A 27,230-nucleotide genomic window follows, 5' to 3' on the forward strand; every position below is an offset into this window, starting at 1 on the left:
TGACATTAGTGAAAGCAAATTGACCAGAGGAGCCCTCATCCTGCATGCAAAGCAGCCAGAGCCTTCCCAAGCCACCCTCTTTCTATCTGGGGCCAGACCCTTGGACCACAGCCCCCCAGCCTAAGCTGCAGACACTGGCGCTCCTACTCCTCCAGAAAAAGCTGAACCCTGGCCAGTGACCAGAGCCACCTCCAAAGGGAAAGCAGGGGCCAATGAACCTCCAGTGGAATGGTCATTTGTTGCTGCAGGAAGGGAAAAGAGGATTCCTACTCATTGAGCACTTACTATTTGGTAGGCACTGTGAAAACAGTACAATACAAAAAGCTCTAACTTCCTAGATTCCAGCCCAGCTCCACCATTTCTCATCTGTGTGTTGTGCATATAAATCACTTATTAGGACTGAGACCCAACCACTGAAGGAGGCTATCTTCAGACATCTTAGAGGGCAGTAAAAGGCTAGATAACTGGCTGGAGCAGGAAGGCCAGTAGAACATCAGGTGTGAGTAGATGAGGGAAAGGAAGGAGAATAGCAGACTGCCTTGCACACCTGGTACGGAAGGCCTCTGAGCCTCCTGTTGGGAGGAACAGAGGAAATTAGAAGCTGGATGTTGTGGTCTCCCCTTCTGCTCAGTCTCTCATGGCTCCCACCCCCAGGAACTTGACCTCACAATTTGCCATTTGAATATATATATATAATTTTGCACTGGCAGGGGTGGGAGGGGTGCAGCAAGTTGTGCTGGAAAGAGTAAGGGTGTTAGAATTGATTAGAACTGACCTTAAATTCTCAAATCCTGGCTCTCACCTTTCCAAACTATGCAACTGCAGCAAGTTACTTCTGAAGTTTAATTTTTTAATCTATAAAATGCACATGATGATACCTACCTCACAAGGTTAAATGGCTGACATATGTACAGCTCCTAACAGAAAATCAATAAATGCCACTCTTCTCCCCCAAACTCTTCTATGGCTCTGACTTGTCAGAGGAGTTGGCTTCCTTAGGACCACCTGGCCCCCACCCCCCTCCCTGGTTGTCACCTCCCTGCACCTCTGCACATTTGCTCAGAATGCTGATTCTTCCTAGCAAACCCTTCCTTTGGCTGTTTTCTTTTGGAAATCTGGTCTACCTCTCAGGACCCAGAAAAAAATACAATAAAATTCCAATTTTAAAAGCTCCAACAGGCAAGGCTGCCCCATCAGACCATCCCCAAATCCATTGAAGTTTCCTAGTGGAAGAAAGAGCAGGAAACCAAGGAGTGATCTTCCCTTCTTCAGTGGAGTATCTGAGAAGCTTTCTCAAACTTTATGACAAGATGTCTCAAAGCTCACTTATCTGTTGAGGAATGCTGTTCTGTGGCTCCCTGCTCACTGCTCATCTCACCCCGAGAATGGGCATGGGAACACCTCAGAAGACATAGCTCAGCGACTTACAGGGTGCCAAGAATGGTTCTAGGTGTTGTAACAACATCTTGGTCTTGACCAGTGTTTAAAACTTCACAGTCATTAATTAAAATAATTCACAACTTCTTATTAACATACTAATACGCTAACAACATCCTTCATTTTCATACAAATCAGTGAGGTAGATATTACCCCCACTTGCTGAAGAGGAAACAGAGTCTCAGAAAAGACGAGTGACAAGCACAAGATCACACAGTGGATTGACGATGGTAAAACTGGAGCAGGTATGCAATTCTACATGAAAATGGGCAATGAGGCTGTAATGTAGACTTTGTCTATATCAATCAATTTAATACTTCAGAGTGATTTTCCCATTAAAAAAAAAACCTCACAATTTACTGGGGAAAGCCATTTATCTGTTCCTTGTTAGGGCGGAGCCTTTACCACATTCAGAAAGAGGCAGCATGGAGGTTGCAGAGAGCACAAGCTCAGCTGTGTGGCCCTGGGCAAATTAGTTCATTCCTTCAAGCCTGAATTTCCTCTCTCTGAAATGGAAGGTGAGGTTACCTATCCCTCTCCTGCTTCTATTCCAAAGGGTAAAATGATACAGACACCAAAGTGCTAAACTAAGAGGTCTTGGTAGGTGTTAGTATCCCCCTTAGGAGTGGCATTTCTCAGAACCAGGGGTATACAACCTATGTCTGACGTATGCATTTCTCTAATTATTCAATGTTGAGAACTGTGTTGTCATTGTTGTTTAAAAGGAGACGTGTCAATTGTATTGCCTTTGTGTTGTATTGAAAAGCATTTCTTCATCATTTGGACTAATTTCCAAACAAATTAAAAACTGTTGTAGCAGTCAAGCTCTGACTGCTTCATCTATTAGATTCAGAAGATGGCAAATTTCTTAAAACACAGATATAAACAATTCTGGTAACACGATCTGATTTATAATTAATTTTCTGCCTGGGAAGGCAAAAGTTCTCCTTCTCACTTCCTTTGCCCTCAACTTCCTGACTGTTCTCCCACTTCTGACAGACTCTTGATTAAGGAAAAGCAGATTTTGTTACCTGGGACTGTGCTGCATGTAAAAAAAGATATCTTTTCTCAAATGTCCTTTGATCACAGAGATGGCCAGGGTACAAGAAGTAGAGTTCCTTTATGATCTGACTATATTGGTTCTTGTTCCTCCCATGGTGCAGCCACAGTGCATCTTTATCAAGGCATGGTCACTCAGTGAACCCATTCTCATTAGCAGCATTTAGAGGCCTCCCCTGTGCCAGCCTGTGGGACAGACATGCCCTAGGGGTGCTCAAGATCTAATAGAGTTACAAGGCTGAGATATAGGTGAAATAGGATGGACAAACATGTATGCAAGGAGGGTTTTGTAAGTTTCTATTTATTTGAGAGAGAGAGAGAGACAGAGAGAGAGCGAGAAAGAGAGAGAGAGAGAGAGAAAGAAAATCCCAAGCAGGCTCCACACTGACAGCATGGAGTCTGATGTGGGGCTTAAACTCAGGTCCATGACCTGAGCTGAAATCCAGAGTGAGACATTTAACCAACTAAGCCACCCAGGTAGCCTGCAAGGAGTCATTTAAACAGCAAGAGGGTTGGCTGGGCTGAGCCCCTTGTGAAATGACAGGTATATTAGATGGAGCCAGGGTCTAGCTGAGGACCAAGATCAGGACTCAGTCTGGAGCCAGGTTTATGGTTCAATATACAGCCAAGATCCAAGCTCAGGTTGTGACCAAGATCAAGGTTCAGACTATAACTAGGATTAGGGCTCAATCTGTGGCCAAGATTAGGGCTCAATTGGGACCTGAGTTCCAGGACTAGTCTCTGGCCAGGGCCAGGCTAAATTGTGGTCAGGATCATGGCTCAGTGTGTAACATGGCAATGGGATTTGTAAGTGATTAGGCCCAGTTTCTGCTCATGGATTTCATAGTCTAGTTTGGGAGACAAGTAAACTGAAATTCCTCACCAACTATTAAAAGTTGTAACAGAAGGTAACATGAAACAGTAAGAACACAAGAAAGGACCAGATTGTCCCATTTGGGGCCCAGGGAACACCTTCTAGAGAAGGTGATGCTTGAACTGTGTCCAGGAGAACCTGAGCAGCTTCATTTCAACGTATTTTTTTAATATTGTTTTCAACATGTGGCCTCATTTGCTTTGCCATTCCCCAATTTCCCCCAGCATTCTGTGCTGTATGCAATGTTTGTTTTGAGGGATACTTTTACTCTTCCTTTGGCCATCAAGGTCCTGAAGAACACATAGTTTTCTTCAACTTCAGTACTTTCCATTATTTCCTGTTCACCATTCAGGTGCTCTATCTGACCCTGACACTAACTCCCAGACACCTTTGCTTCTCTGGTTTGGTTTGATGCACTGGATTACTGTGCAGGAATCCATTTACTCCCTTGTACTATGCATCTCCATCTTGTAGCACAAAGGTGTGAAACTTTTCCCTAGGTCTAGATCCAGTAGCCCCAGAGGAACAGAATGGTGAAGACAGGCAGTGAAATCTAGGAAACCAGATGAGCTCGGTGGCCTCAGGCAAATCACCCAGTCACTCTGAGCTTCCTTGTCTGTTAAATGAGGCTGAAGCATGCTTTGCCCATATTGCAAGACATTTTGGATGCCCAGTAAAATAACAGCTCTAAAAGTATTCTGGAAATGGTAAATATTACAATAAATCTCTCATGAATGAAGGAAACAGAAGTTCATTTCAGCTTCATGGGATTGGTTGATCCTCACTAGGGTCCTAAAAGGTAGGATCCGTGGTTTCTTGTATCTGTTCATCACCCAGGTATGTGGGGAGGGGATAATATGTGTTTCTGAGCTATTGCTTTGGGGTATGAGCACAATTTGTATGCCCATTTTATATTAATGTATGTACCCATGTATGTGTCTTAGATTGGCTTCTTCAGAGCAGATTCTGTGATGGGCATTTATGTACAAGTGATTAAGGAAATGCTTCCTGAAGAAACCAGTAATGGAGTAGGAAAAGCAGGAGGATAAGGAAAGGAGATAAACAAGGTAAACGTCCTGCAGAGAGTAGATTTTAGCCTGGTCCTGCAGGGGAACTCCTAAGTGTAAGTCGTCCCAACTCAAGAGTGGGGCTGGGCTTTCATTCTCTCCCTGCCAATAACCCAACAGTCATTGGTCAACTCCCAGACACATCTAGCTGTCTGTGATAGTAGGCTAGTTCTAGTCTAATAGCCTGAGGGCAGTCCCACTGAAGAAAAGCTACAGGTGCTATTAAAAGCACATGAAGTGAGGGGTGAGGATCGAAGGAGACTGGGGTAGAATACCATTATATACTAGAAGGTTTCCATTTGTGTTGGTTTCCCCAGGCCTGTGTATTGGTTTCCCAGCCTCTCTGGCTATCTCTTCTCATTTTCCTATAAGAGCTCCACTTTCTTTATCCCTTAAGTGATAACATTTCATTTGCTTAACCCATCCCTGGCTCTTGACTGCTTGCAGGATAAAGTCCAAGTCTCCAAATGACTAAGAAGCTCCTTCGTGATCTGTCCTCTGCTGACCATCCCTAAGGCTTATTACTCACATGGCCTCGTTACTCTACCCCACCCAAGAACTTTCTGGGTATGGGGATCATAATGGGGTTCTGGGAAGCCCTTACTCTCCTTGTAGCCCAAAGGGAAGACAGTGATATGACAAGAAAATTAAGGAGTTTGTGGAACAGAAATAAATACATAACTCAGCCTGTGTTCAATGAAGACTTCCCAGGGGATGAATGTGAAAGTGGAGAAAAGTGAGCTTGATAGGAATTGCAGCATAAGTAGAAGGTGGGAAGATGTGCAGGAGATTTGGCAGAGAGTGATCACAAATTAAATATTTGTGGAATAAATAAATGATTAAATGATAATACAGGCATTACACAGCCTGGGCTTTAGAATTCAACAGCCTCTCCTCTGCTTACTCACTGAGAAATCTCCAACAAGTCATTTAACCACACTAAGCCTCAGTTTCTTCATTTAGAAAATGGGGCTCTGGCGCCTGGGTGGCTCAGTTGGTTAAGCACCTGACTCTTGATTTCGTCTCAGGTCATGATCTCATGGTTCCTGGGACCAACCCTGCAACAGCCTCTGTGCTGGCAGAGCTGAGCCTGCTTGGGATTCTCTCTCTGCCCCTCCCCCATTCATGTACATACACATGCACATGCACTCACACTCTCTCACACACAATAAATAAATAAACTTTAAAAGAAAAAGAAAATGGGGCTAATGAGAGTATCTGGGACAATGGTTTCTCTGCAAGCTGGAAAACCCTATTCAAATATTAGTGTTCATTCAAAGAATATTTTTTAGTTGCTACACTAGAAATCAACCTACACAAATAGGAATTAGATGGAGACTCTACTTGGCAGGTAAGGAGGAGACAAGTTTAGGGGAAGAGATGAGACAAAGAAAGAAAAGTTTAGCTCATAATGAGACAAGGTGCTATAATTAAGATCTGGGAGCTCAGAGACAGCTTGACCAATTGTCATCTAATGAGGAAGTTTTCCCCCAAAAGGTAAATTTGTATAATTTTGCCCTGAAGGATAAGTGGGGTTTTGCCAGATGAAGAAGAGGTCATGGTAGAGGGAACATATATGAAGACATAAGCATGAAAGAGAAGTGTGTTTAGACCATCAGGGCTGGTCTGGATGGCATAGTGTATGTGGTATGGTGTTGAGACATGAAAGGAAAAGGGGACATCCTTAAAGGTCAAGTAATATAGGGAGAATTTGAATACTTCCCTGACAAGAGAGTTGTGGTGGCATTAAGATGAGAGGAATAAGTGAGCAAAGCCTATCTGGGTCCCAGGAAGAATAATTGTGGGAACCCATAACTTAAGAAACTGAGAAACTTCTGGATTTTTATAATCATTACCACCAACTCCCAACCACTCCACCACCACCACCACCACCACCGCCACCAAGCTCCAGCAATCTCTCCCTTAGACAGGTATCCATTACAGAAATATCTGCTTAGTATGGTTCTTCTTGAAAATGTTGCTCCTGGGACGCCTGTATGGCTCAGTCAGTTAAGTATCCAACTTCAGCTCAGGTCATGATCTCACGGTTTGTGAGTTTGAGCCCCACATCGGGCTCTGTGCTGACAGCTCGGAACCTGGAGCCTGCTTCAGATTCCGTGTCTCCTTCTATCTCTGCCCCTCCCCAACTTGTGCTTTGTCTCTGTCTCTCAAAAATAAATAAATGTAAAAAAAAATTTAAAAAAAATGTTGCCCCTACATCATGAGAGTCATTGCATACTATCTATCTCCTGATGAGATTTGTTTGGTTATTTTAATTGTGTTTCTATTGGCAGGGTATAGGATGAAACACCTTCTAATTAGTCTTCAATATCCCCCTGAAGAGGTCTTTACCGGTTATCTATTGCTACATAACAAACCATCCAAAACCTAGTGTCTTAACACAACCATTTATTTAGTTCATGATCCTGTAGGTTGGCAATTTAGGCTATCCTCAGGTGGGCGATTCTCCTGCTGGTCTTGACTGGGCTCATTCATTTTTCTGTGTATAGCTGTGGAAGAGCTAGAAAGGTCTGTTTCTGGGGGTTAGATGGCTGTCAGCTGAGGGTTAATGGGGTCAATTGAACCACATGTTTTTCATCATCTAGCAGGCTTGCCTGGGTTTGGTCACATTGGTGGTAGTCTCAGTGTTTTAAGAATACCAAGAGAGGAAGCTTCCAAGGCCTCCTGAAGCCTAGACTTATAACTTACCCAATATTACTTATTCTACTGACCAAAGCAAGATGCAAGCCAGCCTGAAGTGCTCTCCACGTCTGGATGGGAGAATTTACAAAGTATTGTGGCTATTTTTGCAATCTGCCCTAAGGTTTATGAACTTACTTTTTTTCTATAATCCTGGCATATGCAAGAAAGAAAGAATGAGCATTCCAAGGTTTTTGGGGTTTTTTGTTAATTAAATTATTCCCTGTAACCATAATACTAAACACATGGTGAACTCCCAGTTATTTATTATTATGTATTATTATAGATCTCCCCCACATCCGAAAGTAGACCTGTCCTATGAAAACTTTTATAAGCCAAAATGATACAAGGTGAAGCAGCAATTACCATTAATTTATATGGAAAAATTTTATCATTCTCAGACCCCAAAAAAAACAACCTCTCTTTGGCCTGACACCTTAATATATCTTGCTCAAGGGTGCAGAAAATAAATTGAGATACAGCACAGATGCTCACAAAGTTCAAAGCTATGGCAGCGAGTTGCTGAATAGAGTTCCCAGGAAGGAACTGACTGCATTGCCACTCTGACTGCTCCATGCTTGCTGCCTCTATAATGGCTCACTGCAAAACAAGTGCTGAAAACTATTTTCGCTTTTATTTATGACAGCAAAAATCCTCTCCAGATATTTTCTGGTTACCCAAAACAGGTACTAATGTAAGTCTTTCATAAAAGCAAAGTGGCCTAATGCAAACTCTTGAAAAGTTGGGGGATACCTGCATTATTTGAGTACCTGCTATGCACCAGAGACTAGTCAAAAAAACAGTGGAAAAGGTATACACAGCACTTGATCCCATGGAGTTCACAGCCCATCATGGAAAATACCTTAAGCAAGTAATTATAATAGTTACATAATATTATGTCTAAAAGTTTTATAGCTTTATTAATCTTTTTCTTTATGATTTTTGTTCTTGGAGTCTTGACTTTTAAAGCCTTCCATGATCCACAAATTAACATTCACCTGTCCAAATGGGTTTTTGAAAGAAGGAAGTTGTACCCCTGCCTGGAGGCCCTCTTAACTTGGGTCTCCAATGAGCAAACCTGGGCCCAGCCAAAAGGCTAAGACAAAAATGGGGGGAAACCCCCATTCATCTCCAGACCCAGGTCTTGGCCCATCCTGGAAGAGGCTGGTGCTATCCTCCCTTAGCATTGTGTTACCTCCCCAGGTGGAAACCATTACAGGGAGATTAGAGGCCCTACTTCAGTCAGCCTAGAGTTGATGTCCACTGAGCTCCCTATTACCAGATCGCCTGTTGGGCCCCTCTCAGAGGTGTTTTAATGCACACTCTGACTGATAACTGGATCCCTCAGAAGCATTTTACTGGATTTCATTCAAGTGTATATATACATACCTACATACCTACACTACAGATGATAGTTTCGTATCTCTTTTCCTTTTGTTTTTCACTTAACAATGTTTCAAGTTTTCACTTAAAAATTTTTTAGTTAAGATATAGCATAATATTGGTTTCAGGAGTAGAATTTAGTAATCCATCACTTACATATATCACCCAGTGCTTATCACAAGTGCCCTCCTTAATACTCATAACCCATTTAGCCCATCCCCCACCCACCTCCTCTCCAACAATGCTCAGTTTATTCTCTATAGTTAATACTTTCTTATAATTTGCCTCCCTCTCTCCTTTTTTCCCCCTTCCCCCATGTTCATCTGTTTTGTTTCTTAAATTCCACATATGAATGAAATCATATGGTATTTGTCTTTCCCTGACTGACTTGTTTCACTTAGCATAATACATTCTAGCTCCATTCGTGTCATTGCAAATGGCAAGATTTCATCATTTTTATGGCTGAATAATATTCCTTTGTATACAGAAAACACATCTTCTTTATCCATTTATCAGTCAAGGGACATGTGGGCTCTTTCAATAATTCGGCTATTGTTGATAGCGCTGCTATAAACATCAGGGTGCAGGTGCCCCATTGAATCAGTATTTTTGTATCCTTTGGGTAAACACCTAGTAGTGCAATTGTTGGATCATAGGATAGTCCTATTTTTAACTTTTTGAGGAAACTCCATACAGTTTTCCAGAGTGACTGCATCAGTTTGCATTCCCACCAGTGGTGCAAGAGGATTCCCCTTTCTCCTCATCCTTGTCAACATCTGTTGTTTCCTGTGTTGTTAATTTTAGCCATTCTGACAGGTGTGAGGTGGTAGCTCATCGTGGTTTTAATTTGTATTTCCCAGATGATGAGTGATGTTGAGCAGTTTTTCATGTGTCTATTAGCCATCTGGATGTCTTCTTTAGCAAAATATCTGCTCAGGTCTTCTGCCCATTTCTTCACTGGATTATTTGTTTTTTGGAGTTCAATAAGTTCTTCATAGATTTTGGATACTAACCCAAAATCTAATCCATAGATTTTGGATACATACCCTATTAGATATGTCATTTGCAAATATTTTCTCCCATTCTGTTGGTTGCCTTTTAGTTTTGTTGATTGTTTCCTTTGCTGTGCAGAAGCTTTTTATCTTGATGAAGCCCCAATAGTTCATGTTTGCTTTTGCTTCCCTTGTCTCCGGAAATGTGTCTAGTAAGAAGCTGCTACAGCTGATGTCAAAGAGGTTGCTGCCTGTTTTCTCCTGTAGGATTTTGATGGTTTTGTGTCTCACATTTAGGTCTTTCATACATTTTGAATTTATTTTTGTGTATGGTATAAGAAAGTGGTCCAGTCTGATTCTTCTGAATGTTGCTGTCCAGTTTCCCCAACACCATTTGTTGAAGAGACTGTCTTTTTTCTGTTGCATATTCTTTCCTGTTTTTTGAAGATTAGTCGACCATATAGTTACTTTTCTATTTAATTTTTTTAATCTTTATCTTTGAGAGAGAGAGAGAGGCAGAGTGTGAGTGGGGGAGGGGCGGAGAGAGAGGAAGACACAGAATCAGAAGCAGGCTCCAGGCTCCAAGCTGTCTGCACAGTCTGACGCGGGGCTCGAACTCACAAACTGCGAGATCATGACTTGAGCCAAAGTCAGACGCTTAACCGACTGAGCCACCCAGGCACCCCGTTACTTTTCCATTTAATAATGTATTAAGAAAATTGTCTTACACTGTTAAAAAAAAAAAAAAACTCTACCCTGAGAGATATATAATGAATAAATAAATATGTTCATGAAACTTCATAGCATTTCATGGAATTCTATAAGGAGGCCCACTTCATCCATCTATCTGTTCAATAAATATTGTCTCCTATGTGCTAGGCCCTCTTCTAGACGACCATTTCTGTATCCTAGGGTATGTGGCCATCTGGCCACCTTACAATGGACTTTCTTTTCTTTACAGATGAAGGATTTGTTGATGTTTTTTCCATTATTTCCTACCTACAAAATCTTTCTAAACATTTTTTTCTCTTAATTACCACCCCCATAAATTTTAATACCAGTTATATTATGTATTTGCTTTTATACTGTTTATTTCTGTGTTTTATGCATTTTTTAAAAAGTAAGCTTTTGTCCACCCCCCAAGAACCACTTTTCACCCTCTTGTGGGCGATATCACCCTCTTTGAGAAACCTTTTCATTTCACAGTTGAAGAAACTGATGCCAGAGAAGGGAAAGGATTGCCTCAAGGTCATTTAGTTCAGACCCCTGGAGTCCAAAGCAGATCTCAGGGCTGCTGGTCCTTCACTCTACACTGCCTCAAACATATCCATAGAGGCCACTGTTACCCCCTCCCTCACCATCACTCCTGCCTTTGCTTCCCCAACTCAGGGCTCCCTCCAAACTCAGGCCCTCAACTTTCTAAGAGTGAGAGTATCTATACCTAAGTATCCAGGTGCCTCCTAGACTCAGCCATGGACCAGTCCATTAGGAAACCCAAAGGCCCAGTTGGGGCTTCCCTCACAGAGTCCAGCATTAAGGACAAGCACTGCTCAGCTCAGGTCTTCGCTATGGGCCAGCAGATCACACCGCAGCTTCCTGGGAGGTTCAGCTCCATCACCTTTTCCAAATGCAAGACAAGCATAAAACTACTGCAGCAATGAACAACAAAAAAAAATCAACTTGGAAATAATTAAACAGTGAGGCAGCCACCCATAATGATATTCTGCAGCACACTTTGGGGACAGTTTGCTGCAAAAGCGCCCGAGCACTCCGGTTGTTTAATTAACATTGAAACGGCAGTTCCACAAGAACTAAAAACCCTGTTAATTTATGTGTCTCTTAATGATGCTCATTTAAATACTGTCAACTTTCCCTCGGTTTAATATTCATGATTTTGAGTCATTAAAACACCATGATCAGCTGGGGAGGGGGGATGTCTCTCTCATCTACCCAGAAACACAAACTGTCTGAAGACAACAATTTCCAAATTCCTACCTTTTTACCCCTCTCCCCAAATGTTCAGCCTCTTAGAGAAGCTACAAACCAGTTGGAGCATTTTCAGAGCTGCAGGCAGTACAGGGGGCTGAGTGTAGTTTATCATTTACTGCCCATCTCCCTTCAGAACCAACAGGCCCTCTCACATTTTCAGCAGTCACATAGCTGGGGAGCTCAGCTGGCAAATACAGGTTCTTGATATGCACCAAGAGGCCAGTCTCCAAACCCCAGAGTGCTGAACTATTTCAAACAAGAGTAGGAGACACGAGTTACCCTGAAATGTATTTCTAGAAGAAAGGGACATTTGGGTCAGAATACGATGCTGATGAGGTGAGAAGGCATACATAGGGTTTAGAAGGGGCTGTGGACACCCTTGTAGGAAACACACAGAGTCAATGTAAGGCCCCACTTGGGAGCTACACACACATAATGGAAGCTATGGGTTAGCCATTACAAAAACCCAGGCTCAACATGCACAAATACTCACTGAGACACATGCAAATTCTATGAAAGCATGTGGAAATCAATAAGGAAAATTCAAATCAATCCAATTCAGGATTACCAAACTCTGATAATAGCCCACATGCTATACCTAATTTTCTAAACTGATTGAGTAAGGAAGACAGAGATAGAAAAATGAATGCGTAGTGACCAAGAGTCATTCACCATGATAAGAAGAGCCAATGTAGATGTGGATGGGAGGGTTTTAGGATCCCAGAGAAAGGGGCACATGTGTAGAAAGTGGGTCTGGCACCAGAACACTAGGCTGACACTCGGGAGGTACTTCCTAAATGCTAGTTCCCATCTTTTCACAAGATTTCTCTCTGTAAGACCCCTTCACAACACTGGATTCTACTTTCAATAAACTAAAAACAAGGTATGGGAGTAAGTCAAATCTACCAGCATTCCTTTTTTTTATATATCCTCAAGACAGATAAGTGGTAAGTATCATGGGAGCTGACTGGAGCAGGAGACAAAACACTGACTTCAATGCCACCCAGAACAGGGTTCCTTTTAGGAACCTGGGTAAAGTCAGTTAATAAATAAATATAAGTCTAGTTCCTCATCTGCAAAGCAAAGACATAGTCCCCAATATCATTTTTTTAAGTATCTGTTAATAGGTGTGTCTTCCCACTAGAATGTGAGCTATCTGAAGGCAGGAACAATGTCTGATTTCTCTCTGTATTTTTAGAGTATGGCACATAGTAAGGACTAGATAGTTGTTGAACTGAACTGAACTATTAACTTCACAGGGATGTTGTAATGAATAAATGAAATAAATATGGAAAGAGAAATCAGTCATGCTCAATAAATTACTTGAGACCGACCGCAGGATCAAGGAAGACTTCAAGAGTTTGAATTTAAAATGGACCTCAAAGGGTGGTGTAAAGTGGACCAAAAAGAAAAGTGTCTTCAGTTGAAAGAGCAGAGTGCATAAAGAGCCAGGCCACAAAAGCCCAGCCCTGCCTGTCTCCTTCTCCCCTAGTTCCACCCACAGACCTCCCTGCACATATCATGCTCTTTCACAACCCCCTTTCCATCCTCATAATAGTCTGTTCTCCTTCAATCAGCCAGCTAACTCCTACCTAGGCTTCAAGAACTGGTTCTGCAGTCTCCTTTTCCAGGAAGCCTCCCCTGATTGCCAACTTCCTTCTGGTGCCCTCTCTGGAGTCCTGCAACCCCTCTAATCCAGCTGCATTACACCGTATGGTCATCACTATTTATATGCCTGTCTTCTCACTTGGAGGGAAAGGACTGCTTCTGAGTGGTCACTACATACCCAGTGCCCAGCCCCAAGGCTGACACAGAAAAGTTTTTGCCTAGTGGATGGGATGGCAAGCAGCCTAAGTAGGAATGGTGATTAGAGAATAAGGCCCTCAAATCCACTGTGCACAGACAAGTGTCAATAGTGGCCACCAGGGCCAAGCCACCAAGGCCTGGGCCAAGCCAGCTTTTTCCTCTCCCTCCCTCCACCCACCATCCAATAATCATCCATAAAGGAGCCCTATTGTCTAATAGAAAGGATTATGTTCCATCCCTCTACCCTCTCTGCCACCTCTATCCCCATCCCACTGCCCTGCCTCAGGCCCCACCAACACTCCCTGCCTCAGGCTGCTGCTCCCAGCAATCCTTGTAGTCCATTCTCTATGCATAGCCAGAGAAAGTGAGCTAACAACCAGACTTCTGCAAAAGGAAATCTGACTGCTCTGCCTGACCCAAAGACCCTGTGGGATATGAGCACTGCCAGCCCCTGCTCTTCCCCTCATCATTTCTCAAATCTGCTGGCTCCACCCATTCTCTCCCTCCTCTCCAGGCCTTTCACCCACTGCTTTCTCTGCCCAGAAAATGCCTTCTCCTCCTCACCTCCCCTTTTCCCAGATAACATCTCTTCACCTGTCAATTCTTAGCTTCCATGTCACCTCCTCTAGGAAGCCTTTTCTGGTCCCCCTCAGGCTGGGCCAGGCCTTCTCCTGTCTTCCCTGGATGTCTCTCCTAGGACTCTCAGTGTGTGTCAGTTGAAAGGGAAGGTACTCAGGTGGTCACATTATGGGAATGGAAAGAGTCCTCTGTGGATCCTGCTCTTTTTCAGTTTATTTCACTCCCAGGGCCACCTCTGAGTAGACCCCCACCCCAGTACTGAGTGGGCTTTGCCAGGGGGAGGGGAGCTGCCCGAGCAACAACGCCTTCCTCCTGACCTTCTGCCTCTGCAGGTTCCCGTGACTCACTGATGGAAAACATCCACCCCTTCTGGGCCTCTTCCTTATTTCATCACTTTAATAAATTAAGAACAGATTGAAAAGCAGGAAACATTGTCTCCTGGGCCCCAGCACCCACATTCCAACTCAATTACAGGATTTGTTTTTCAGGTCTGGCCAGAGGCAGCTGGGATGCGGCAGAAAGAGGGAGAGAAAGAGTTTGAACCAAGAGGCCAGAGATGGCAATTCAGATCCCATCTCAGTTGCTGACCAAGGGCCTCAGGCCCATCCATTCACCCCTCTGAGGTTCCTCATTCATGTCTGGAAAATGGGGAGATAACAATGACACATCCCTCACAGGGCGGGGGCAGCATGTCAAATGAGATTGGGAGTGTAAAAATGCTTTGTAAACAGTCAAGTCCTAGACCATGTGAGAAATAGATTACTGCCAATTCTCTTGGTTAAAGCTAATGTGGCATCAGACCCCCTCCTGCCTAATAACTTGGCTCTAGGACTTTGAACTGAAACTCCTGAATTCCTTGAGCAAGGGTCTCCTTCATTCTCCCACTCCTTGAAATCAGCACCAGGAAGAGGGACTCAGTGGATCTTTAGTCATATATTCAACTGTTGTTCTTGCTGTTTTCAGTTGACATCCAGAGTGCTGTGTTGGAAAATAAAATGGGAGTGGGGGGGGGGGGGTCCTCAGTGGAAACTAGGAGACATAGCTTTTCTCCTGACTGCACTACTTGATTTCTTGCCAATTGCGTCAGTTTTGTGGTTTGCAGTTTCGGTTTCTCCATGTATAAAATGAGGGCGAGGGGGAATGAGTTAATAATCCTTGTCTTGATAACCTCACAGGGTGGCGATTAAGATCAAATTAGACCTTTTACAAGCTGTAAAGCTCTATACAAATGTAAACTGCTGTTAAAAGGATATTAATAATTCAATTATTATAATAGTGACTAAGTAGTGATGAAGAAGGAGAATATTCCAGCTAGATGATAATATCTCTTTCAGCAAAGAGAATTGCATGGCTTTTCTTGATCACTTCTCCTGAGTTTCTTACAGGAAACTCTCCTGAGTTTCTATGATAGTGAAGTTCTTCCTTCTCTAATCCAATTATCTCATGCTTTAGGTTAAGCCATTCTCATTTTCTGCTCTCACTTGGAAAGGAGAATAAGGTCACCACATCCTTTCCAAAAACTTCTACCCAGTTTAAGACCATTCATAAGACACACTTCTTCCTTCTAACATGTCATCTGAAAAGAGCACATTGGAGGAAAGTGGTAAATTCTGTTTTGGAAAGGTGGGTCAGAGGTGCATGTAGATCTTTCAACTGAGATGCACAATAGGCTAGCTGGAAATAAAGTCTGGAGGTTCAACAGAGTGCTCTGTGCTGAAAATAGTGGTTTAGGAGACCTCAGAATAAAAGTGGCAGCTGTATAGCTTCAATCTTATTAAACTACTCTCCATTTCCTGGGCCAGCCATCCACTCTCATGCCTCTCTACCTTTGCTCTTGCTGTTTTTTCTGTCTAAAATGACATATTCCCTTTATCTGCCTGTGAGATACTATGCCTCACCTCCAGAGAAGCCCTAACATTGCTAGAGATTTCACTTACCCTTCAACAAAGTGTTGCAATCTAGCTTTTTATGTTGCAGGCACTGCACAAGATGCTTTGCTAACTCCATCCTATTTAGTTGTCACAACATCGCTATAAGTTCATTATCTTCACTTTACATATGAAAAACTAACCTGTCCAAACCTGTGCAGATGGCTTCTGGTATAACTATGATTCAAACCCAGATCTTTGGATAACAGTTCTAGAGATATTGCCACCAGATTCTGCCAACAACTACGATAGCAAGAGATGTAAGGCAGGGGTGCACTAGCTTCCAATTCTGAGACTGACACTCAGATTCAGACAGCAGCCTGGCCTGAATTTAACAGTTACTCTGTTTGGGGGTTGAATTGGCCAGGCAAAATCAGCTGGTCATATGCCAGGGCTCTCTTATGCTTCAAGAGGTCTTTCCAGAAGTTGGCCTCCCTTGTAGCTCTCCATGGTACTGACATGACTTACATCTGCCAGCCCTAAAAGCCTGACACATTCTCCCCATAGGCACTATTTCCCCAAGTGTGTCCCCCATCTCCAACTTCGAATTTTGTTTTTCCCTATGCCAGATACTCCTCTCTCACATACCTAGTGAGTTTCTCATCATTCTTCAATACTTGGCTCCCATTGGCTTTCCAAGGTGAAGATGCCACATTAGCTTTTTAGAAAGAGTTCTTGGGGGCGCCTGGGTGGCGCAGTCGGTTAAGCGTCCGACTTCAGCCAGGTCACGATCTCACGGTCCGTGAGTTCGAGCCCCGCGTTGGGCTCTGGGCTGATGGCTCAGAGCCTGGAGCCTGTTTCCGATTCTGTGTCTCCCTCTCTCTCTGCCCCCGCCCCCCGTTCATGCTCTGTCTCTCTCTGTCCCAAAAATAAATAAACGTTGAAAAAAAAATTTAAAAAAAAAAAAAAAAAAGAAAGAGTTCTTGGATACCTTCTATGTATCAGGCACTGTGGTGATGACTTTCAGAGGCAATACCTCTTATTACATACTAACATACTCTATGGCTTACTTACATATTATACTTATTATTTATTGTCTGTCTTCCACCACAAGGCCCACAAGGGCAAGGATTATTGTCTGTCCACTGATTTATTCTTGGTAACTAGAAAAGTGCCTGGCACATAGTAGTTGGGCAATCAATAACTGCTGAATGATTAAATAATTACTAAGGTATAGACAAACAACAAAAAATATTTAAAAAGCATTATGATTGCATTTCATATATAAGGGCTTGGGCAAAATGTCTTCCCCTTGGTGTTGCTTGTCCCCTTCCAGGTCCAAACTCACAGTGGGCACTGAGAGAACTGAAATGTCAGAGCCAATCTGGATAGAGATCAGAGCTTTTTACAAGGGATTGGTAGAATGAGGAGCCATTGTTCACCTACACAAGTAAATCTCAGAAGAATATATAGTCTTCAGTTGATACCATTGAGACGCTCAACTTCTATTTATTTTTTAAATGTGTATTTATTTTTGAGAAAGAGAGAGACAGAGTGAAAGCAGGGGGGTAGAGGTAGGGCTAAGAGAGAGGGAGACACAGAATCGGAGGCAGGTTCCAGGCTCCAAGCTATCAGCACAGAGTCCAATGCAGGGCCCAAACCATGAACCACAAGACCATGACCTGAGCAGAAGTAGGTCATGAGCCACCCAGATGCCCCAAGACTCTCAGCTTTTAAAAAGGAGAACTGAGACCAAGAGAAAGTTGTTAGTCACAAAATCTTTAAAGGAGTTTACTATGGTGGAAATAGGATGTATTGAATGAGCTCTACTCTTATTTATGTGACTCAGTGCATCCTGGCATCAGAGTTTAACCTGAAATCACAGTTAGAGCTCAGTATCTGCACAGAGACATCTCAGTCTGATAACAGGGTTCAGGTTTGTGTATGGGATCAGAGTTTAGTGAGTGGGTCCAAATCAATTAAGCCATTAAATCAAATAATATACACAAAATACTTGTACCAAAACTCGATCCCATTTGGTGAAATCCTTAATAAATCAGTCCCTGTTCCCCCAAATTAAATGGAATTCTACACAATTTTAAATGTTCCCTTATTAACCTTCTTCTTTCCTGGGCTCCTTTGTCTTCTTTAAGGAGCCTTCTGGAGGTGCCTACATTAGGAAGGATCTGGAACATTATGATAGTAATTTTGGATTTTGTTTTAAAGATTATGAGAGTTAAAAGAGCCAGGGATAGATTCCAGGAATCCTGACCTCTTCATCACTGTCCTCCACTCTGTCTACCAACCCTGCAAATTCCATACCCCAAGGCCTGGAGCTAGACACACATTTTCTTAAAAATGTCCCTATTTACTGCCTCCCTGGGAACTTCCACTTGTAGGCAAGATGGAGTAATAGGGATAGGGTTTATCTTATTACCTGAAACAACAACAACAACAACAACAACAACAACAACATCCAGACAAAGATATGAAACAATGGTTTCCAAGACAGTTCATGACAAGCAACAAAAGACAAAGACCCCCTGAGAACAAGACACAAGCAAGGCAGACCTTACAACTTCCCCAGCTTACTTCACTGAGAGAGATTCTAGGCTTCAGAACAGGGAGGGAGAACCCAAGGACAATCTGATGGACTCCCTGATTTGGGAAGTCAGAGCTGACAGTCCAAGGATAGCAAGACAGTGAGAGTTCATAAGACAGAGCACTCGAGAGAGAGAGAGCACTGCACAGAGAGAAATACAGAGATCTATAGAGGTTTCACCTCAAGTATTGAGTGCATATGTGTGAGGAGGCACAGGAAAGATCCATTAGTTCCCACCATTCACACAGCATCAAAAATAGTACCTGTTCTCCCCAAGAAACTTGAAGAAAAAAACGATTATAATTCACAGAGCATGGGAAGAACATTCAGAAGGGTCTTACCTCAATAATGGGTATTAATTAGCTCTAGACTAGAAGATGCTCTGGTCCTGCCTTAAAAACCTTCAAATCAAAACCCAAAAGGATCAACTGTTTACAAGTATCTTAACTGCATCCCAGAACAAAGCTCAAGAATATTTTACAAAACGCAAAAAATATCCAGCCCCCAACAAGGTAAAATTCAGTGTCTAGAACCCAGTCAAAGATCACCAGGCATGCAAAGAAGCAAGAGAATATGACCCACACTGAGGAGAAACATCAATCAGAACTGACACAGATATTAGAATTAGGAAACAAAGACATAAAACAGACACACAATTATATTCCTTATGTTTTAAAAGTTTAAATAAGTCATGGAAGATACAAACAAAAGGCTCAAATTTTAAACTTCTAAAGGTGAAAACTGTGAGGTCTGAGATAAAAAATACATTGGGTTGAAGGCAGATTAAACCCTACAGAAAAATCTGTTAGTGAAGTTGAAGAACTAGAAATAGAAGCTATTTAAGGTGAAACACAGAAAAAATAACAGGCAATTTTAAAATGAGAAGATCATCAATAACCTGTGGGGCAACTTCGTTCAACCTTAAATATGTACAATTAGAGCCCATAAAGGAGGGGAGAAGACAGAAAAATTATTTGAAGAAATAATGCCTGAAACTTTTTCCAAATTTGATGAAGACTGTAAACTCACAGATCTACGAAGCCCAATGAACCCCAAACACAAGAAAAATGAAGAAAACTATATCAAGACACATCATAATCAAAATTTTCAAAACTAGTAATAAAAGAAAATATTAAAAGCAATCATAGGCAAAGGAAACATCATATACAGAGGAACAAAGATGAAGTGAAAACAGATTTCTCATCAGAAACAATGCAAACCAAAAGACACTGAAGTATCATCTTTAAAGTATAGAAAGCAAGCTGTCAACCTATAAGAATACGTAGTGAAAATATCTTTCAAAGGAGAAAGTAAAAGAAAATTTTTTTCAGACACACAGAATCTGAAAGAATTCATCACCAACAAAACAGCACTATAAGAAATGTTGTAGGAAATACTTTAGTCGGAAAGAAAATGAAACCAGATAGAAATAGAAATCTCCAAAATGGAATGAAAAATATGAGAAATGGCCACTACATGGGTAAATATACAAGATTTCTAAATTATTGTTTAAATCCCTTTAAAAAAATAATTGACTTTAGGGGGTATAGAGTTTTAGCTTTATAAGATGAAATGAGTTATGGAGAAGGATGGTGATGGTTGCACAGAATTATGAATGTGTTTAATGCCACTGAACTATACACTTATAATGGTTAAGATGGCTAATTTTAGGTTATATGTATTTTACTACAATAAGAACCAAATTTTACTACAATAAGAATTAAAATATCATTGTTTAAACAAAAATAATAACAATGTATTGCAGTATTTATAAGTAAAATGTATGACAAAGTCAGCCTAAATGTCAGGAGAGAAGAAATGGAACTATATACTATTTTAAGAGTCCCATACTCTATCTAAAGTGCTACAATCTCACTTGAAGGTAATGCAATGTTGAAGATATATACTATAAACCCTAAAGCAGCCACTACAATACATACCAGAGTTAATAAGCCAACAAAAGAGATGAAATGGAGCCATGAAAAAATGCTGTCCATCCAAAAGATGATAGGTGTAAACCTACCCCACTCTGCATCAATAATTACATGAAATGTAAATGGCTCCCTGCCTCCCTGGGCCTGTTGAAATGACCATATGAAGAGCACTCATCTCTCATAGCTGGATTCAATCCTCAAAGCCATCTCTGAAATAGATCACAGTTATTGTCTCCTACCACAGATTAGGAAACTGAGACCTCCTCTGGGAAAGTAACTTGCTCAGGTCAACAGCAAGTTAGCAAATGAATCACCACCCTCCTTCTTCCCAAATCAAAGCTGCTTCAACCCAACCCTAAAACAGACTCCTCCCTTCAGAAACTCATTTATTCCTATCTACCCCCACCTCTTCTCTCTCTCTCTCTCCCTCAAAAGAAGAAATACAATTTGACATGAATTAATGATGAGCCTGCCTGGCCAATTACCAGGGCTAAGTGCCCTCCTGCTGGGAGCGGCTCCCACAAAGCACTAAGTGATGTGGGCCAAGCTGAGCCCCCCTCCCCCAGCGCCCTCCTGGGTCCAGGCTTAGAGGAAGCAGCTTTCCAATTAGCTCTTGCCAGACAGACTGGCTTCTCTACACAGCAAATTGGGTTACAGAGCTCTCCTCCAGCTGGCCTCGTTGTCTGGTCCCACTCGCCCCAGCAGAGAGGAAGCTAATCAACTGTGAGGCCAAGCCTGCAGGTTTCAGGCATCCATGAAGGAAGGTCCATGCAGACCTCAGCCCTGTCCCACTAAGGTGGCATTCCATAGCCGAGTAGATTTCCCCTATAATGGACAGATAATGGCCTCAGAGCCCTGGAATCCAGGCTTCTGAGCTAAACAGAGCAAACAGTGCTCAAGGGAAAGAACCCCGGTGTCCTATACTTTCACCCATCTCATAGCCACTTCCAGGAATAATGTAGGAGGTTGCTGGGCTTTTTTCTTTCTTACTTTTCTAGCACGTCAACGATAGCCCAGATGTCACTTGAATTTGAAGGGAAACGCGAGGAAAGGGGAGCCTGGGACCTCACGGCGATGTCTTAGACTCCGTGTTCCCTCTTTCTGGACCAGCCACGGGGCTCTGACGAGGGCCTGTCCTGCTGCTCAGCTGCTCCCTCTAGTGGGCATTGCCACATCACAGTGCTGAGCACCACTTCCCTCCACCGCCCCCCCACCCCCCCCACCCCCGCCAGAGCGAAAATACAGGCTCAGCACTTAACAGTTTAAGCAATAATTTCAGAGACACTGTCACACAAGTCCTCACAATCACTCTGTAAAGTAGCTGAGCAAGGGTTGTGGTTCCCATTTTAGAGATCAGGAAGCACGTTTGGACAGATGAGGAGAAAGCTCAGAGTCAGTGTGAAGCAGGGCTGGTCCTAAAGCCCAGGTCTCTCTCCAAACCAGGGCTGTACTGGGAATGCTCTCAGCCGCCTTTCACTGACAGTGTGTTTTACTTACCCTGCAGGCCTGAGGGTTGGGTGTGCCCTCTTATAGACTGTAACCCTCACCCTTACACAATATGCACATTGCAGTTAGACTGAGCAACAGGGAAGGGTCCTAGCACCACATACCCCCTAACCATCATACCAGCTAGCCAGCCAACACATACTTGTGAGCATCTAGCATGATCCAGGTGATAGGGACTCCAAAGTGAATTAGACCAACTCCCTGTCCTCAGGGACCCCACAGGCCTATTGAGAAAATAAACAGGTAATGGCAATGTTGTATGAACAGTGCAACGATGGGGGTGACACAGAGCCTGGGAGGTATACAGGACAGGCTCTTGGCCCAGAGGAGAGGTGACACCTGACCTAACCAGAAGAGCCAGTAGGAATCCACTGGCAAAGATGGAGGGTTGAGCAGGTAGAGAATATTCCAGGCAGAAGAAATTGTTTTTAAAAAGAGAAGTCACAAGGGGCGCCTGGGTGGCGCAGTCGGTTAAGCGTCCGACTTCAGCCAGGTCACGATCTCGCGGTCCGTGAGTTCGAGCCCCGCGTCAGGCTCTGGGCTGATGGCTCAGAGCCTGGAGCCTGTTTCCGATTCTGTGTCTCCCTCTCTCTCTGCCCCTCCCCTGTTCATGCTCTGTCTCTCTCTGTCCCAAAAATAAATAAACGTTGAAAAAAAAATTTTTTTTAAAAAAAAAAGAGAAGTCACAGGATGTCTTCAGAAAACTTTTCAGTCTGGCTGTAGCCTAGAGCATGAGGGTGCAGAGAGGCATGGCATGGGACTGAGATGCAGCAGGGTCAGACCATGAGACTCCCTGCATGTCCAGCTGCACAGGTCAAGGCTTTGTCAGAGTCAGCTCCCTATGAAGTGGTGGCTGCAATCCCATAGCTAGGTAGGTTTATGGCCAAATGTTCTTATACCCATCAGGGAGCTGAGCAGAGACAGGGCCTCTGGGGAGTGAGCAGCTGGTGATGCTGAAAAGCGTCTGCCAGGAGAATTCAGCTGCGAACACTTCCCATTCCCAAGAGGTCAAGAGGCCCTGTTGTTCCTCCCTAGTGGAGGCCCTGAGATCACACTGTCATCCATAATTCAGTCAACAAACACTCACTGGGCCTCCTGTCTGTGCCAGGCTCTGAGCTAAGCCCCAGGGGCACAGAAATAAAAAGACATGGTTCTTGCCCTTGAGAGAGATGTACAGTCCTGGGGGAAAGGGAGCCAGAGGGGAACAGACTGGGAATTTATCACAGTGTAGTGAGATGGAAGATGGGTACAGAGGAGGAACAGCAAATCTTATATGGGAGCCAAAGGGGTGAGGGGATTTGAGCTAGGCTTTAGAGTATAGGTAGGCATTTGCCATGCAGGAAAAGGAATTGTAGGAACCAGGAATGGTACATAAAGCATAAAGTCATGAAGGCACATTGAGGAACAGGGAGAAGCAGACGGTGGCTGTGTGATGAGCTGCCTGGTCAGACCATGGGAAACTAGACTTGCCAAGCCAAAAAGCTGGGATGCTCGCCTAGTCAGGTTTCAGTTTTATAAAGGTGACTCTGGCAGAGACCAAGTGGCTGAAGCAGAGGGCTAGAGTGGAAGGATTGGATCCAAAAGGCAGTACTGAGGCAGAATTGACAGGGCCAGGGGCCAGACGGACTGACTGTCTATAGGAGGAAACATTCATTTGTATTTTGCTCTTTTAATTGCCAAGTTCTGCTAAGCAAACCTCTTCTGCAGCGCACATGTGAATATTCGATAAGCTAGGGTAAGTGAAAATCCCTAGTACGCACACCCCCACCCCCACCCCCAGTAAACATGAAGTCAACACTCAGTGAGGATCTACTGTAGCTGACTCCCTCTACATGATTCAAGGAGTGAGTAGATGAATGAGTAATAGGCAAACAAATGGATGAAGGAATTGGTGACCTGTGGACCCCCAGCAGGCAGCATCAGAGCCACACAAGTCTCTATGCCAAAAGTCCTGGGGAGATGCTATCCAGGAAACTAGCTTGGTAGTATGTGTTGCCTAGGGAGGCTGGGGGTGGGGGTGGGGGGTGTGGTGGTGGTAGAAGCATGGGGAGTAAATTTCAGAGTTTGCCTTGGGGCTTGGGGTCCGGTTGACCCTCTCTAGCCTTCATTCTTTTGGCTTGTATCAGGCAATGGAGGGTTGACAGGTCTACACCTGACCTAAGGAGACTCCATCTCTGGAATACAGGTTTGGATGTGGCTGTCCCATCCTCACTGTGGCAAACCTCAATAAGTCAGAAGATAACCTGTGAGAAATGGAAGAAACCTCAGGGGAGTAATTGACATCACTTAGTCCTATGATGCATAGGCACTGTGCAAGGTACATCATACCTACTATCTCATTAAATATAGCAGTCCTGAAAAGAAGGGAGTCTTATTGACATTTTACTGATTAGGAAACTGAGGCATGGAAAGGCCTAACCTTTCTTAGGCCATCAAATAATATCCTGGACCAAGTCCACCAACTTATCCATAATTAAAGCATTAGGGCATCTGGGTGGCTCAGTCTGTTAAGAGTCCAACTTTGGCTCAGGTCATGATCTCACAGTTCATGGGTTTGAGCCCCGCATTGGGCCCTCTGCTTATGGCACAGAGCCCGCTTTGGATCCTCTGTCCCCCTCCCCCACTCGTGTGCATGCTCTCTCTCTCAAAAATAAACATTTAAAAAAACAATATAAGATTAAGTAGCATTATAGAAAGTCGGAAAAACAGAGAAAAAGTGCTTACAATTTTATCATCCTAACATAGCAGCTGTTCTTTCACATAGCTCCGATATACTTGGTACATACTTGAGGTTTTATTATTCGTGAAATTTTGTCTTACTTTTTTCCTTATTTAACACTGTAACATAAGTATTTTTCCAGACTACTATGTCACCTTCAGAACCACTATTTTTGATGGCTTCAGACTGTCAAATCAGGTGTAAACACCAGATTTTATTTAACCATTTCCCATAGTTGGGTACTTAAATTGCTTCCAATCATTTGATATTATAATCAATCTTTTCTTTTATTAGAATTGCCTTTTTGTCTTTTTTTTTTTAATTTTTTTTCAACGTTTATTTATTTTTGGGACAGAGAGAGACAGAGCATGAACGGGGGAGGGGCAGAGAGAGAGGGAGACACAGAATCGGAAACAGGCTCCAGGCTCTGAGCCATCAGCCCAGAGCCTGATGCGGGGCTCGAACTCACGGAGCGCGAGATCGTGACCTGGCTGAAGTCGGACGCTTAACCGACTGCGCCACCCAGGCGCCCCTAGAATTGCCTTTTTGTAACAGTATTATTTCCTTAGGGCAGATTCCCAGAAACAGAAATACCAAGTCAGAGGGTTTGAACATTTTTAAGGCTTTTGATATCTGCTGCAGATAACTTTCTCATGGGATCTTTCTACTTCATTCCCCATATCTGGATGCCTTCTTTAACTCTCTTTCAAGCCCCCTTTCCCTAACACAGCACCTCCCTCACCCTCAGTACCTCCTTATCTGTGAGGTGGAGCTAATGACCCTCCCCTACTAACCTCATGACCTGTAGATAAAATGATTTGGAGACCCTCGTAAAGAATAGCAGGTTATACAGCATAGTGATTATATAGCACAACTTTTGGCACCAGACTACACAGCTCTGAAGCCCATATCTGCCACTCCGAAGCTGTGTGACCTTGGGCAAGTTAATTAACCTCTCTGTACGTCAGTGTCCTCATCTGCAAAGCAAGAGTGATGAAAATAATAGCAACCCCTCTGGGTTGTAGATGAAGCTTTAAGGAGTTATTTTGTGCAGAAAGCACAGTGAAAGCCATGGTTGTAATAAGGTGATGTATGATGTGGGAGGCAGCCATAGCAGAAAAGGCTTCAGCATTCCTTGCTATAGGGGCTGCCCAGAGGGCAGGGGCCAGTAGCCAGGTGTCTGACAAAAGTACTTTCTGTGGTAACAACTCATCTAGCTCCATGGCAGTGACCATTACTCCCTCCCTGAAGCCTGCATAGTGCAAGTCTGGGTCTCTCTTACTCCCCCCTCCACTCCACCCTCTGGCTGCTGTGGCCTGATCTTATCCCTTTTTCATCAGGCTGCCTAACTGACCGGAAAATGCAAACGCATCCCTAAATGCGTGCAACTGCCCCCTCCCTCAGCCCTCTCCCCCTTCCGGGAAACCAGCCCCAGCGCCAGCCTGACGAGCAGCACTTAATTCTTTATTGAAAACCATTAACTGGAGTTCAGTTCTCTGAGCCCCAGTTTCAAATTACCCACAGGAAACGCCAGGCCGAGAGAGTGGCTTTCAAGGGCAGAGCCATCTCCTCTAAGAGACTGGCTCCAAGACCCTGACTGTGGGGACTCTTTTGAGAGACAATGACAACAACCACAACAGCAACAACAGCCATCAGTTTAATTCCTAGAAGCACAAGAACTGATGAAGCACCCTGCTCTTCTTCCTCTTCCTCTCCCTCTTCAGTAATAGCCCAGCGCAGTAGGCCTGGAAAGAAATATTATTGCCCCATGATGGATGAGAAAGCTGACAGCCATGGGATCGCAGGCAAGCAGGGTTGAACTGAGAACTTCAGATCTCCCCAACTGAGCCCTATCACCCTCCAGTCAACACCTCATGGGCTACCCACAGTAGGGAGACAGGTGAAGAAGATGGGACTGAGCCCTTGATGAGCTAAAGTCCTGATTGGGAGGGGAGACATGAAAAATGCCTAAACTAGAGCCTCAGAGACCCTAGTGCTACCTCTGGGCCTGCCACTAACTACCTGGCACATTGTGCGGTTAGTTATTATTCTGGGAATATGGACAGGAGTGAGGAAACTGAAGATTTGAAAATGTGTCTTCAGTCTTCTTTATCAAGATTTCTAACCAACCAGAAACTTCATTCATTCATTCATTCATTCATTCATTCATTCATTCATTCATTCTGAATTGTTTACTGTCACCTATGTGCCTAGGCACTGAGCAAAGTAGTTTGCAAATAGTACTCCCTGACTCCTCCAAACAGTCTTTGGAGGTAGGTAATATCACCATCCTCACTGCCCAATGAGGAAAGTGAGGCTCGTGGAGGAAAATGAGACTCATTCATGGTTGTACATCAGTGGTAAGATCTGAACCCAAGTCAACCTGACTCCCTGATTCTTGCTGCTTTTTTGTTACTATTACAGTTACAGTTCTACAAAAAGTACACTATGGCCCCACAAGAGCACAGAGAGAATAAAGACCTGTGTGGGTCTCCAGGAAGGTTTTCCAGAAGTGGTGGCATCTGAGTTGAAGGATCAGGAAGACTTGGCCAAATGGGAAAGGCAGGGAAGAAGGTTCTGCAAAGGCACAAGAGCACAGGTCAGGGCTAGTAACCATCCAAGGATATGGCACATTAAGACAAGTCAGGAATTGCTAAGCCATTGGAACTGAGCACAGAGGGTACAAAGGAACAATGCCCTCTGGGAATGCACAGT

At 43.5% G+C, this 27,230-nt stretch overlaps 1 long non-coding RNA gene across 3 annotated transcripts in view; it reads right to left on the bottom strand.

Annotated features, from left to right (window-relative positions):
- The window catches only part of LOC121027099 (uncharacterized), an 86,446-nt gene that overhangs the window by 48,206 nt on the left and 11,010 nt on the right, over positions 1–27,230 (bottom strand). For 2 of the 3 annotated variants that reach the window (XR_005788559.1, XR_005788560.1), the window contains exon 3: positions 26,997–27,092. This is a non-coding gene — a long non-coding RNA (uncharacterized LOC121027099). Of the gene's footprint in view, positions 1–26,150; positions 26,261–26,996; positions 27,093–27,230 lie in introns of those variants that run through there. The other variant, XR_005788561.1, reaches the window with a different exon arrangement.

The sequence above is a fragment of the Herpailurus yagouaroundi genome, unplaced genomic scaffold (assembly GCF_014898765.1).
Source record: "Herpailurus yagouaroundi ecotype Mexico unplaced genomic scaffold, PumYag 77, whole genome shotgun sequence".
Taxonomy (NCBI): domain Eukaryota; kingdom Metazoa; phylum Chordata; class Mammalia; order Carnivora; family Felidae; genus Herpailurus; species Herpailurus yagouaroundi.